Raw genomic sequence first — 12,376 nt, forward strand, 5'->3', positions numbered from 1 at the left:
TATCTCAATGTGGTTTTGATTTGCATTTCCCGGATGCTGAGTGATGTTGAGCATTTTTTCATATGTCTGTTGGTCATTTGGATATCTTCCTTAGAGAAATGCCTACTTAGCTCTTTTGCCCATTTTTTAATTGGGTTGCTTGTTTTCTTCTTGTAAAGTTGTTTGAGTTCCTTATATATTCTGGATATTAATCCTTTGTCAGATATATATTTTGCAAATATTTTCTCCCACTCTGTTGGTTGTCTTTTAACTCTGTTAATTGTTTCTTTTGCTGTGCAGAAGCTTTTTAGTTTGATATAATCCCATTTGTTTATTTTTCCTTTGGTTGCCTGTGCTTTTGGGGTCGTATTCATGAAGTCTGTGCCCAGTCCTATTTCCTGAAGTGTTTCTCCTATGTTTTCTTTAAGAAGTTTTATTGTCTCAGGGTGTATATTTAAATCCTTAATCCATTTTGAGTTGATTTTAGTATACGGTGAGAGGTATGGATCTAGTTTCATTCTCCTGCATATGGATATCCAGTTATCCCAGCACCACTTGCTGAAGAGGCAGTCCCTTCGCCACTGAATAGGCTTGGTGCCTTTGTCAAAGATCAGATGGCAGTAAGTGTGTGGGTTGATTTCTGGATTCTCTATTCTATTCCATTGGTCAGTGTGTCTGTTTTTATGCCAGTACCATACTGTTTTGGTTATTATAGCTTTGTAGTATAGCTTAAAGTCAGGTAGTGTTATGCCTCCAGCTTTATTTTTTTTGCTGAGCATTGCTTTGGCTATTCGTGGTCTTTTATTGTTCCATATAAATGTCTGAATAGTTTTTTCCATTTCTGAGAAAAATGTCTTTGGAATTTTGATGGGGATTGCATTGAATTTGTATATCACTTTGGGTAGTATGGACATTTTCACTATGTTGATTCTTCCAATCCAAGAGCATGGAATATCTTTCCATCTTCTTGTATCCTCTCTAATTTCTCTCAGCAGTGGTTTGTAGTTCTCATTATAGAGATTTTTCACCTCCTTGGTTAACTCAATTCCTAAGTATTTTATTTTTTTGGTGGCTATTGTAAATGGGCAGGCTTTCTTGATTTCTCCTTCTGCATGTTCACTATTGGAGAAAAGAAATGCTACTGATTTTTGTGTGTTGATTTTGTATCCTGCTACTGTGCTGAAATCATTTATCAATTCCAACAGTTTTTTTGTAGAGGTTTTAGGCTGTCCGATATATAGGATCATGTCATCTGCAAACAGGGACAGTTTGACTTCATCTTTTCCAATCTGGATGCCCTTTATTTCCTTCTCTTCTCTGATTGCTCTGGCTAGTACTTCCAACACTATGTTGAATAGAAGTGGTGAGAGTGGGCATCCTTGTCTAGTTCCTGTTCTTAAAGGAAAAGCTTTCAGCTTTTCCCCATTCAGGATGATATTGGCAGTGGGTTTGTCATATATGGCTTTAATTATTTTGAGATACTTTCCCTCTATACCTAACTTATAGAGGGTCTTTGTCATGAATGAGTGCTGAACTTTATCAAATGCTTTTTCAGCATCTATAGAGATGATCATATGGTCCTTGTGTTTGAGTTTATTAATATGGTGTATCACATTTATTGATTTGCGTATGTTGAACCAACCTTGCATCCCTGGGATGAATCCCACTTGATCGTGATGAATAATTTTTCATATGTGTTGCTGTATTCTGTTTGCTAGTATTTTAGTGAGGATTTTTGCATCTATATTCATCAAGGATATCGGCCTGTAGTTTTCTTTTTTGGTTATATCTTTACCTGGTTTTGGTATCAGGATGATGTTTGCTTCATAGAATGAGTTTGGGAGATTTGCGTCCGTTTCAATCTTTTGGAATAGTTTGTAAAGAATCGGTGTCAATTCCTCTTTGAATGTTTGGTAAAATTCTGCTGTGAATCCATCTGGTCCTGGGCTTTTCTTTGTTGGGAGCCTTCTGATAACAGCTTCAATCTCCTTTATTGTTATTGGTCTCTTCAAATTTTCTACGTCTTCACGGTTCAGTTTTGGGAGCTTGTGTGTGTCCAGAAATTTATCCATTTCCTCCAGATTTTCAAATTTGTTGGCGTATAGTTGTTTATAGTAGTCTCGAATGATTCCTTGTATTTCAGATGAATCAGTTGTAATATCGCCTTTTTCATTTCTAATTTTTGTTATTTGAGTCTTCTCTCTTCTTTTTTTTGTTAGCCATGCTAATGGTTTGTCAATTTTATTTATCTTTTCAAAAAACCAACTTTTTGATTCGTTGATCTTTTGAATTGTTTTTTGGTTTTCAATTTCATTCAGTTCTGCTCTGATCTTAATGATTTCTTTCCGTCTGCTAACTTTAGGATTGGATTGTTCTTGTTTTTCTAGTTCTTTAAGGTGAAGTGTTAGGTTGTTCACTTGCCATCTTTCCATTCTTCTGAAGTGAGCATTTAATGCAATAAATTTTCCCCTCAATACTGCTTTTGCAGTATCCCACAGGTTTTGGTATGATGTATCATTGTTTTCATTAGTTTCAATAAACTTTTTGATTTCCTGCTTGATTTCTTCTTGGACCCATATGTCATTAAGTAGAATGCTGTTTAATTTCCATGTGTTTGTATAGTTTCCAAAGTTTTGTTTGTTATTAATTTCTAGTTTTAATCCATTGTGGTCTGAGAAGATACATGGGATAATTCCAATTTTTTTGAATTTATTGAGACTTGATTTGTGACCTAATATGTGATCTATCCTGGAGAATGATCCATGTGCTGATGAGAAGAATGAATATTCTGAGGTTGTTGGGTGGAATGTTCTGTAGATATCTGCCAATTCCAATTGGTCTAGAGTCTTGTTTAGATCTTGTGTTTCTCTACTGATTCTTTGCCTAGATGATCTGTCTAATATTGACAGTGGAGTGTTCAGGTCCCCTGCTATAATGGTATTAGTGTCTATTTCCTTCTTTAGGTCTAATAGAGTTTGTTTTATAAATCTGGCTGCTCCAACATTGGGTGCGTACATATTTATGATTGTTATGTCTTCTTGATGGATCAGTCCTTTTATCATTAAGTAGTGTCCCTCATTGTCTCTTTTTATGGTTTTTAGTTTAAAGTCTATTTTGTCAGATATAAGAATAGCCACTCCAGCTCGTTTTTCTTTTCTGTTTGCATGGTAAATCTTTTTCCATCCTTTCACTCTTAGTCTGTGTGAATCTTTATGGGTGAGGTGGGTCTCTTGTAGGCAGCATATAGTTGGGTCCTGCTTTTTGATCCAGTCAGCCAGTCTGTGTCTTTTAATTGGGGAATTTAAGCCTTTAACATTAAGAGTTGTTATTGAAAGGTGTTGATTTATTCCTAGCATTTTATTGGTTGTTTGGTTGTCTTAGGTGTCTTTTGTTCCTTGCTTTCTGATTTACTGTTTGGTTTCTTTGTTTGTTGGTTCCTTAGGTTGTAGATAGTGTTTTTGTTAGCTTGTTTTCTCTTCATGAATGCCATTTTTATTGTACTAGCGGGTTTAGATTTTTCTTAGGTTTTTATGGCAGTGGTAGTTATTTTTCAGGAACCAAACCCAGTACTCCCTTGAGGATTTCTTGTAAGGGTGGTCTTGTGGTAGTGAACTCCCGCAGTTTTTGTTTGTCTGAGAAATATACTATTTGCCCCTCATTTCGGAAGGATAGCCTTTTAGGGTAGAGTATTCTTGGCTGGCAATCTTTGTCTTTTAGTATTTTGAAAATATCATCCCATTCCTTTCTAGCTTTTAGGGTTTGTGATGAGAAGTCTGATGTTAACCTGATTGGGGCTCCCTTATAGGTGATTTGACGCTTCTCTCTTGTAGCTTTTACGATTCTCTCTTTGTCTCTGAGTTTTGCCAATTTGACTATGACATGTCTTGGAGAAGGCCTTTTTGGGTTGAATACGTTTGGAGATCGTTGAGCTTCCTGGATCTGAAGATTTGTGATTTTTCCTATACCTGGGAAGTTTTCTGCCACTATTTTGTTGAATATGTTTTCAATGGAATCTCCATTTTCCTCCCCTTCTGGAATACCCATGACTCGGATATTTGAGCGCTTGAGGTTGTCTGATATCTCTCTCAGATTTTCTTCCATGTCCTTGATTCTTTTTTCTTTCTTTTTGTCTGCTTGTGTTATTTCAAACAGCCCATCTTCAAGTTCAGAGGTTCTCTCTTCAACTTCGACAAGCCTGCTGGTTAAACTCTCCATTGTGTTTTTTATTTCGCTGAATAACTTCCTCAGTTCACCAAGTTCTGCTACATTTTTTTTCAGGACATTGATTTCCTTGTATATTTCCTCTTTCAGATCCTGTATACTTTTCCTCATTTCATCATGATGTCTAGCTGAGTTTTCTTGTATCTCATTCAGTTTCCTTAGAATTATCACTCGAAATTCCTTGTCAGTTATTTCAAGGGCTTCTTGTTCTATAGGATCTAGAGTATGAGATTTATTAACTTTTGGTGGTGTACTTTCTTGATTTTTTGTATTTCTGGTGTCTTTTTTTTGGTGTTTATTCATTGTGGCAGGGGGTTTCACAGTCCACCGGTTTGAGACTAATGACTAACTAGGATGTTGCTGTGGTTGCCAATTTGGTATGGCTCCCGCCGTGACTGCTCAGTTGGCCTCTAGTGTCTTGTGTGTGTGGTTGCCTCGGGTCTTGGGCTTCTCCGGGGATCCACCTTTCTGGTCAGCTTGTACTCTGCTGGGCTGGTGGATCACGCACCACAGGGTGTGTGATCTCTGTTGAGCTTTCACTTTCTGTACAGGACTTCTCCCCGTTCCGTGTGCTCTGGCCCAGGCTGTTAGATCGTGCAGTGGCGACCCCACCGGGTGTGTGGTTTCTGTCGAGTCTCCGCCTCCCTGGCCGCACGTCTCCCCCCTCTGTGCACACTGTGCTGGGCTGGGGTGTGTCTTCTGCACCCCTCGTCTATCAGCTGGGCCTTCAAGACCCTGCTCAGCACCGCCTCGCCCAGGAAGTCTACCAGGTTTCTGCTAGGCACAGACGACCGGTCTCTCTGGGTGCCTTTGTAGCACTGTGTAGATCTTTCTCGGGTCTTGTTCACCTTTGTATCCCCCCGGTATAAACCGAGTCTAGTGCCCGCCTGCAGCCTGCTCTCCGGCAGGTTCTAGCGGACCTGGGAACTCTCCTACCACACTATTCCCAACCAGAAATTCGTTAGGCTTTTTTCCAAACTGGTGGTCGCAGAGATGGTATCTGCCTCCCAGTAACAGGAAGTTTACCGGGCCGGAGTCCAGGGTGTGGTGGAGTGACAGTCGGCCCGCCCGTATTTCCTAGCCCTCCCAACACTGGTCGGGACGCCCCACACCCCCAGCCCCGCCAGAGAACCGCGGAGGGAGTGGGAGAGGAGGCCGGCCCGCAGGGTCCGGAAAGCCCCGTGCCAGGCCAAGCAAATGGGCTCAGTGATGGCCGATCAGGGCGGAGCTGCCCGCACCTGGGAAAATGGAGGCAGCACTGGGGCAGTGAGTGGCCTGGTGGTGCAGGCGGGAGCCGCGTGGGCATCCACCCCCCGAACAGAGCTGTGCCAGGGATCACTCACAGTGCTGTGCCAGGTCGGGCGCTCGCTCTGTCTCTGGTTTGTTGCCTTCCGTGTTCTCGGCGCTGCCGCCTCGGGCTTTTCAGTCGCGGCGCCGCTCGGGCGCTCCCAGGAATCTTCTTTAATGCCAGCCTGAAACCTCGAATCCTGAATAGGGCAGCTGGCCGCCTTCAGTGCGGCCCCAGCCTCCGGGATCCTGGCTGCATCCACAGCAGCCCTGGCGCCATGTTCCCTGTTTCAAGACTCGCTTTTGCAGCTAAGAATCAGTTCTTTTCCTGCTCCACACTTCAAAGCTGTTGCCGGTAAATGAGGCAGCCTCTCCTGCCGGGGGCAAAGTGGCGTTGAGCCCCCACGACCGGCCAGCAGCAGCAGTCCTCCCTTAAGAGATGGCCAGAGGAAGGTCCACAAGTTTCCCGGCTGCCTGAGGCCCAGTGGCCACCTTTTCCACCTCAGCTACTCCGCGCCAGCTGCCGCAGCCGCCGCCATCTTGAAACTCCCTCCCCAGTATCTTTATATATCAATCAGTAACTTGTCTGTCTTTGAACCAGCAGCCTTGCTGTGTTGCAATTCTTTATCTCACAACAGAGACTATATAGCCTGGGGAAAATTTTCTGTTTTTTGCAAGGTCAACATTTTACATGTACTTTTAAGAAGTTAGACTAAACCTGAAAGTACAAGAAACTAGGCCCTGTGAAATATATTTGCTTTATAGTATACTCCACAACTCAGCATTCACCAGTTTTTACATGCACAAATATGTGTGTGGTTCTGTGCAGTTTCCTCCCGTGTATAGATCTGTGTAACAACCAACACGATCAAGACACAGAACCATTCCATCACCATAGAATCACTACCACAGACTCCCCCTTTATCACTGCTCCCCCCCCATCCAACAGGGAGCACTTTGAGGGAGAAATCCAAGTAACCCCTCCCCCACCCATCTCATGGTGAAGGGTCCACGGATGACAATCCCACCACGGGCTGTTGCTCTGTGTCCGTCTTGTGCCTGTGGCTTTCGCTATCTCTCCAATCAGGGCGGCTCGTCCTGCTCTGTGCTGCTGTCTTATTGACATAATATCCACTTCTACAAATCTATTTTGCTCTCAGCTCTATCCCTCCTTCCCTGGATGGCTGGGCCTTTGAGCAGTTCATAGACTCATCTTGTGAAATTGGCCCTTTTCATAAATCATTCTCAACCTGTTTCATGTCCTATCCAGCCTGATTTAGGCAGAAAAGGTTCTTATTGTCTTCTGGAGCTAAAATGGCCTAGCCTGCTCAGCCTGGGCCCTGCCTTTTATCTGAGCATCTCAGAGTAGCTTAGAAAATAAAATTCATTTCTCTGACCACCTGGTGAAGTTTCCTGGGTGTTATTATCCAAAGCACAGGGCTCTACAATTCCCATTTTCAGATAATCCAGGAAGGAGATATCAATTTCCTTCCTCACTGTCCTAGGGACCCCTGGGTCTTTGTCCTTTTCCTTTGACACCGGTCCTGGGCCATCTTCAGCTTTATGTATTTGCTTGTCCTCTGATCTTACTTTCCCTACTATGTGCCTCTTACTTAGTAGCTATTCAATAAATAATCACTAATTGCTGATAAACTGAAGAGCTGAGGAGTCCTCTCTCTCTGTCTCTCTGTCTCTCTTTCTCTGTCTCTGTCTCTCTCTGTCTGTCTGTCTCTCTCTCTCTTTGTTGAATTTCTCAGCACATGGCTAAGGGCTCAGTGATATCTGCTGAATTGCATGGAAAGATAGCACCACCTAATTTTGGACTAAATTGTATGTGTTCGAACTTGTCCATGCAAGTTCCAGTGATTCAGAGTTCGATGAGCGGGTGTGTAGTTTACCGGCTGGTGTGTTGGAAGAAGATTGGGCTACCTCTATCACCTTGGGCAATTTGCTTCAATATTCTGAACCCCCAACCCTGCCCCCCAGTAAAATGAACACGTAAATGTTGCGAGAAGTTAAGGGAAAAGAGAAGCCCCGTGCCCCGAACTTCAGTAGGATTTTAGGGACTCATTGACTGTTACTTTTCCTTCCTGCTGCTCATCCTGTGGCAGGTGGGGTTTCCTGGGAAGCCAACTCTGAGATGCAGGTTAGCATTCATTAGGGTCAGCATCTGTGGAAGGGAGGAGGAGGAGGCAAGGGTGGGCAGAGGGCAAAGTTGAGCTGCTGTGCAGCCTCCACAAAGGTTTCTATGGGGCGCCCCGGATCTGGGTTGGGACTTCAGAGTTGTCTCCCATGGGGGCCAAGAGCCTGGCTCTTCTATCCACATATGGACTGCCCTGACTTTTGGCAAGGCAGAGCTCTTCAGCTGAGGCAGTTGCTGATGGGGGCTGACGGCTTAGGGCTTTCTGCTGGCAGTTCTCGCAGTGGCTGGGGGAGTAAAACCTTCATTACTAAAGGAGGACATTCATGGCTGTCGGGAAAATATAGGAAAATGGTCAGGGCCCCTCAGATGTTCAGAATCTTGCTGAGCATTTGATGTAAATAAGCACATGCACCCAGGTGTTCCTTGGTTATTTTCTAATGTAATTGCGTATGTGCACCCAGGTGTCCTGGGTTATGGACTTAAGTATAAAGGATGAGTGGCTCTGATCCACAGATGCCCCCGGGGGTGGAGGTCCCAGGGAGGTTGCCACCGCCACTGCTGCTAGATCTGCTGTAAGCTGCTGCTGTTGCTGCTGCTTCACTTCTGACTGAGCTTGTGTCGTCTGCCAACAGCTCCCAGGATCTTTACCAATTGCCTAGCGAGGACCTGCGTGTGAGAGGTCTGGTGACCCAGCCTGGCATGTGAGGGGTCTGTGACCCACCCTGTGCAATGGGTTTGATGGGTCTCTGGGCCCTAAACCCAGAATATATAAATGAAATATAAATGAAAAACTTTGTATAACTAAAATAATGAAATATTTTTGCTTTAGTTATGAATTGCTTAGTCATACAATTGGCATAGCCTTAACCTGACAATATGGTTGGCTATGTCAGTAGGATTCTGACGATAGCCCTAACCAGACAATTAGCATAGCTGTTGCCCTAACCCTACAATGGCACATCACAAAATCCACAGACACTCTCAGGCCAGCCACCCTTTGCTCCATAGCATCTCTTGCTGATGGGTGAGCTTGTAGTGGGAAGCAGGGAGGAGCTATTGATTTAGCTTTTGATGAAGCTCTCTGTAAGGTGCTTCTTAAGCTTTTTTGGTGAACAGAAAACTGTTGACACAAGTGAGTACTTTGAACATGAATATATCTAGATTTTGATTATGGAGCATTTCATCTCATCCATCTGATTCTGTGATCATAGTGGACCACATTACTACATAATTGGAGCCCATTCAGTCTGGCCTGGTGAGGGCCTCTGGAGGTCACTGCATACACTTTCCTTGTCTTTAGGTAGAGCTGACATTGCATCTTCTTCCAGAGTGACCTTCAAGTGACATAGAAAACAGGATTCCACTATGTCATAGGATTATCCACATTACCAGGAGTTCATATTCTTTTATCTAACTTCGGCTGAGCTAAAGTAAGACCTAGGAAATCTGTTCAGGACTACAGAAAAATAACTCTTTTGTCCTCTGCCCTGATTTCCTGGCACATGAAGGCAGCTGGACTTCAGGATGGTTCTTTACTCCTTAGAACAGGGAGAGCAAATTGGTTTTGTAGAGCAGGCCAACTGAGGCTAGTTGGTCATGGTTGCCTGGATTACTGTGTACAGGATTCTGTATCACTCTGCTGGTTTAGCAGGAAAAAGCATCATGATTGATTAGTAATGTCTGCAAGGTGCAGTGCTCAGGAGAGGTGGTAGGTGTGGCATTCTGGGTATGTGCTTTTTCATTCGCTAACATTTTTAGGAACCTCAAACCAGTACTACAGAAAGCTGCTGGTGGAGGGAATTATCTGCTCCCCAACCTAATTCCCTCACCTCTGCTCTGTCCAAGAATCCAAGAGTCTTTAAATGACATTCAGGAGACTTAGCAACAAGTGGCATCTGCTGAGGTGTCCATGCCCCAAGGCTTGCTGTTTTTACAGACTTGCTTAAAATAGTCTCTGAGCAATGCTTTTGCTTCTCTTAAATATTAGTTGAGTATTCCCTGCCACATTAAGAACAATGATCTATAATGTATTGGGATGTTTATATGTAACACAATGAAATTTGGAGATGTTAATTTTATTTATCATACATTAAGATAATAAATAGTTATACCCTATAATAACAATAGTTACCATTTAATGCATGCCTAATATGTGCCAGGCATTTTATACACCTTAACTCCTTTAACCTTCATAAACACCTTATTGTCATTTACCAATAGGAAAACTGAAGCCCAGAGAGGTTAAGTAACTTTTCCAAGGTCGCACAGCCAGATATTTTTTATTCCAGTGCTCATGCCCTTTCCACTAGGTTATACTGCCTCCTCAGGGCCTCCCAGACATTTATTTTCATGTTCTTTTATCACATAAGATTCTCAGGGTGTATCCAATGAAGCCACAATGAAGGGGAACAAGAGACGGATATCCAGATATGATATCCCAGGCATCTGCTACTGTTTGGTGCCCAAACTCTCATCCTCTGATTCTTGTGACTTTTGAGCTAGTCAGACACAGTGGGTAATTTGGCATCTCCTTGTATGCCTTAGGACTCTTTGGTTGCAATTACAGAGAGCAGAATGTGGTAGCCTAAAGAAAGAACAGAATTTGTTGTGACTGCAGCGGGCATCTCAGGGAACCCAAGGGCAGGGAGCAGGTGGAATTTAGGAGCTAGCACTGGGCTTCTAGGGGCATGGCAATTCCTCTCTTCCCTTCTCTGCATGCTGGGCATGGTCTTTTCTCTCACTGAAGGCTGGATTTCTTTATTTCCTTCTCTACATGACAGGAAACATCTTCCACCAACAGCTCTGAAGTTCACATGGCTTCTGTTGATGAGAGAAGCCAGGACTCTCTTTTCAATTTCAAATTCCTGGGGAAGGAATCTGATTGGCTCAGCTTTGGTCAGGTCACCAACAACTATGGCTGGGTAGGTGGCTTTATGTTGTACAAATATGGCAGATCCTGCTCTAATCACGCTCATGGGAGTGCAAGTCCACTGTTTTCTTTTAAAAGAGGAAAGGAGGAAGCAGTATGATTCAGTCAAAAGTCTGATGACCTGAGAAATGTACAACTTGTATTATTTTCTAATAAGTTTGCCACTAACTTGTTAGGTGGTCTTGGAAAGTTGCTTAACCTCTGAGATAACAACAGCTAACACTTAAGTAGAGTTGTTACTGTTGTCAGATGCCTTACTTTTTTGGCAATTCTGTGGGTCAGGTTCTATTACTATCTTCCCTATTTTACAGATGGGAGAACAGAGGCCCAGAAAGGTTAAGCAACTTGACCAAGATTCCACGGTTATTAAGTGGTGGAGCTGGGATTTGAACCCAGGCAGTCTTACACCAGAATCCATTTTCTATAATATGCCATGCTGCTTTCCATGTAGTCAATGAGGATATTTTCCCATGTCTATAAAGTGGTAGTGATAACCCCTGGGAGTTAGAATACCAACTCTGCAGGAGCTGAACTGAAAATGGTATGGGAGAAAGCCCTCAGAAAACGACCTGCAATGAAAATGTGCTTTTGTCCAGTGTCAGCCTTGACTCACCATGGACCACCCATATCCACAGGAAGATGCCAAGGACCACTCGTCAGTCTCTTTCAGGAGCGGTGGGCATGGCCACACCCTTATTGCCTTTGCCCCCTGGTTGTTTTCAAGGCACAGGGTCACATGAAGCCACCGTGATCCCCGACTCTTCCATCTGGGGCTTCTGCCACTTATTTAAAGCTCTGATGATTGTATTTCTTTAATCTGGAGGGTAAGAGGTGTACAACTCCCTATGTCAAATCTGGACTGCAAAAAGGAATGAGAAAGTTCTAAAAATATAGACTGTGCAAAATCTCATTTCATGGAGGCTCAGGATGACTTTTGGTTTATTAGTGCTTGTGTCTGTGGGTTAGGCTTTTGATCTACTTTCCCCAGGTCTGGTTTTGCCTTTTTCTTCCAGGAGATGATGGCATGAAACACCTTTAATTCTGTCGCGGTGGCTTTGCTCTCTACTAAATGATATTTTGAAATGGTTTGCTCATGTCTTCTTTCCATGGATGGAGTATCATTTCCAGGAGGTTCTGAATTGGATCCATCCTGATTTCTCTTGCCTGTAGTGGGCACCCTACCAATCTTGGTCAAAGGGTCAAAGAAATTAAACATCTCTTTGCTAACCAAGTAAAATAAGTTTTCTGTCTTCAACACACATCACCTGCAGCCACTAGATTCTTTTGTGTATGTGTGATGAAATCTTGTTTATGAGTGAAGGGTTGCCAGAGCTTTGAAAAGATGCTGTGGTTGGATTTCCTAATAAAGTTGCCTCTTGGAATTTTGAATAAAATGCTCTCTCTCTTTGCTCCTAATAGGAAGCACTTTCACTAGAAAGCTTTTCTGGGCGCTGACTTGATATTCTCAAAGACTGCCATTATTTTTTCTCTTGCCTCAGCTGATCAACACGTCCCATAGGCTGTGGATTGAATGTCCCCCCAAAACTCATTTGAAGCTTGGCCCCCATTGTAATAGTGTTAAGAGGATGGGTAATCCCATTATGGTATTTGAAAGGACATCCAGAAGAAGGCCCTCACCAGATATGCCCCCTGAGCTATGGACTTCCCGGATTCCAAAACTATAAGAAATAAATTCTATTTCTTTACAAATTACCCAGTTTCAGGTATTCTGTTATAAGCAACAGAAACAGACTGATACATCATGTTAGAGTTGACAGCTAGGCTTGGAGAAGAAAGGAAGTCCAGGCCCACAGTCT

This window comes from Cynocephalus volans, chromosome 6 (genome assembly GCF_027409185.1).
Source record: "Cynocephalus volans isolate mCynVol1 chromosome 6, mCynVol1.pri, whole genome shotgun sequence".
In the NCBI taxonomy this organism is placed as follows: Eukaryota; Metazoa; Chordata; class Mammalia; order Dermoptera; family Cynocephalidae; genus Cynocephalus; species Cynocephalus volans.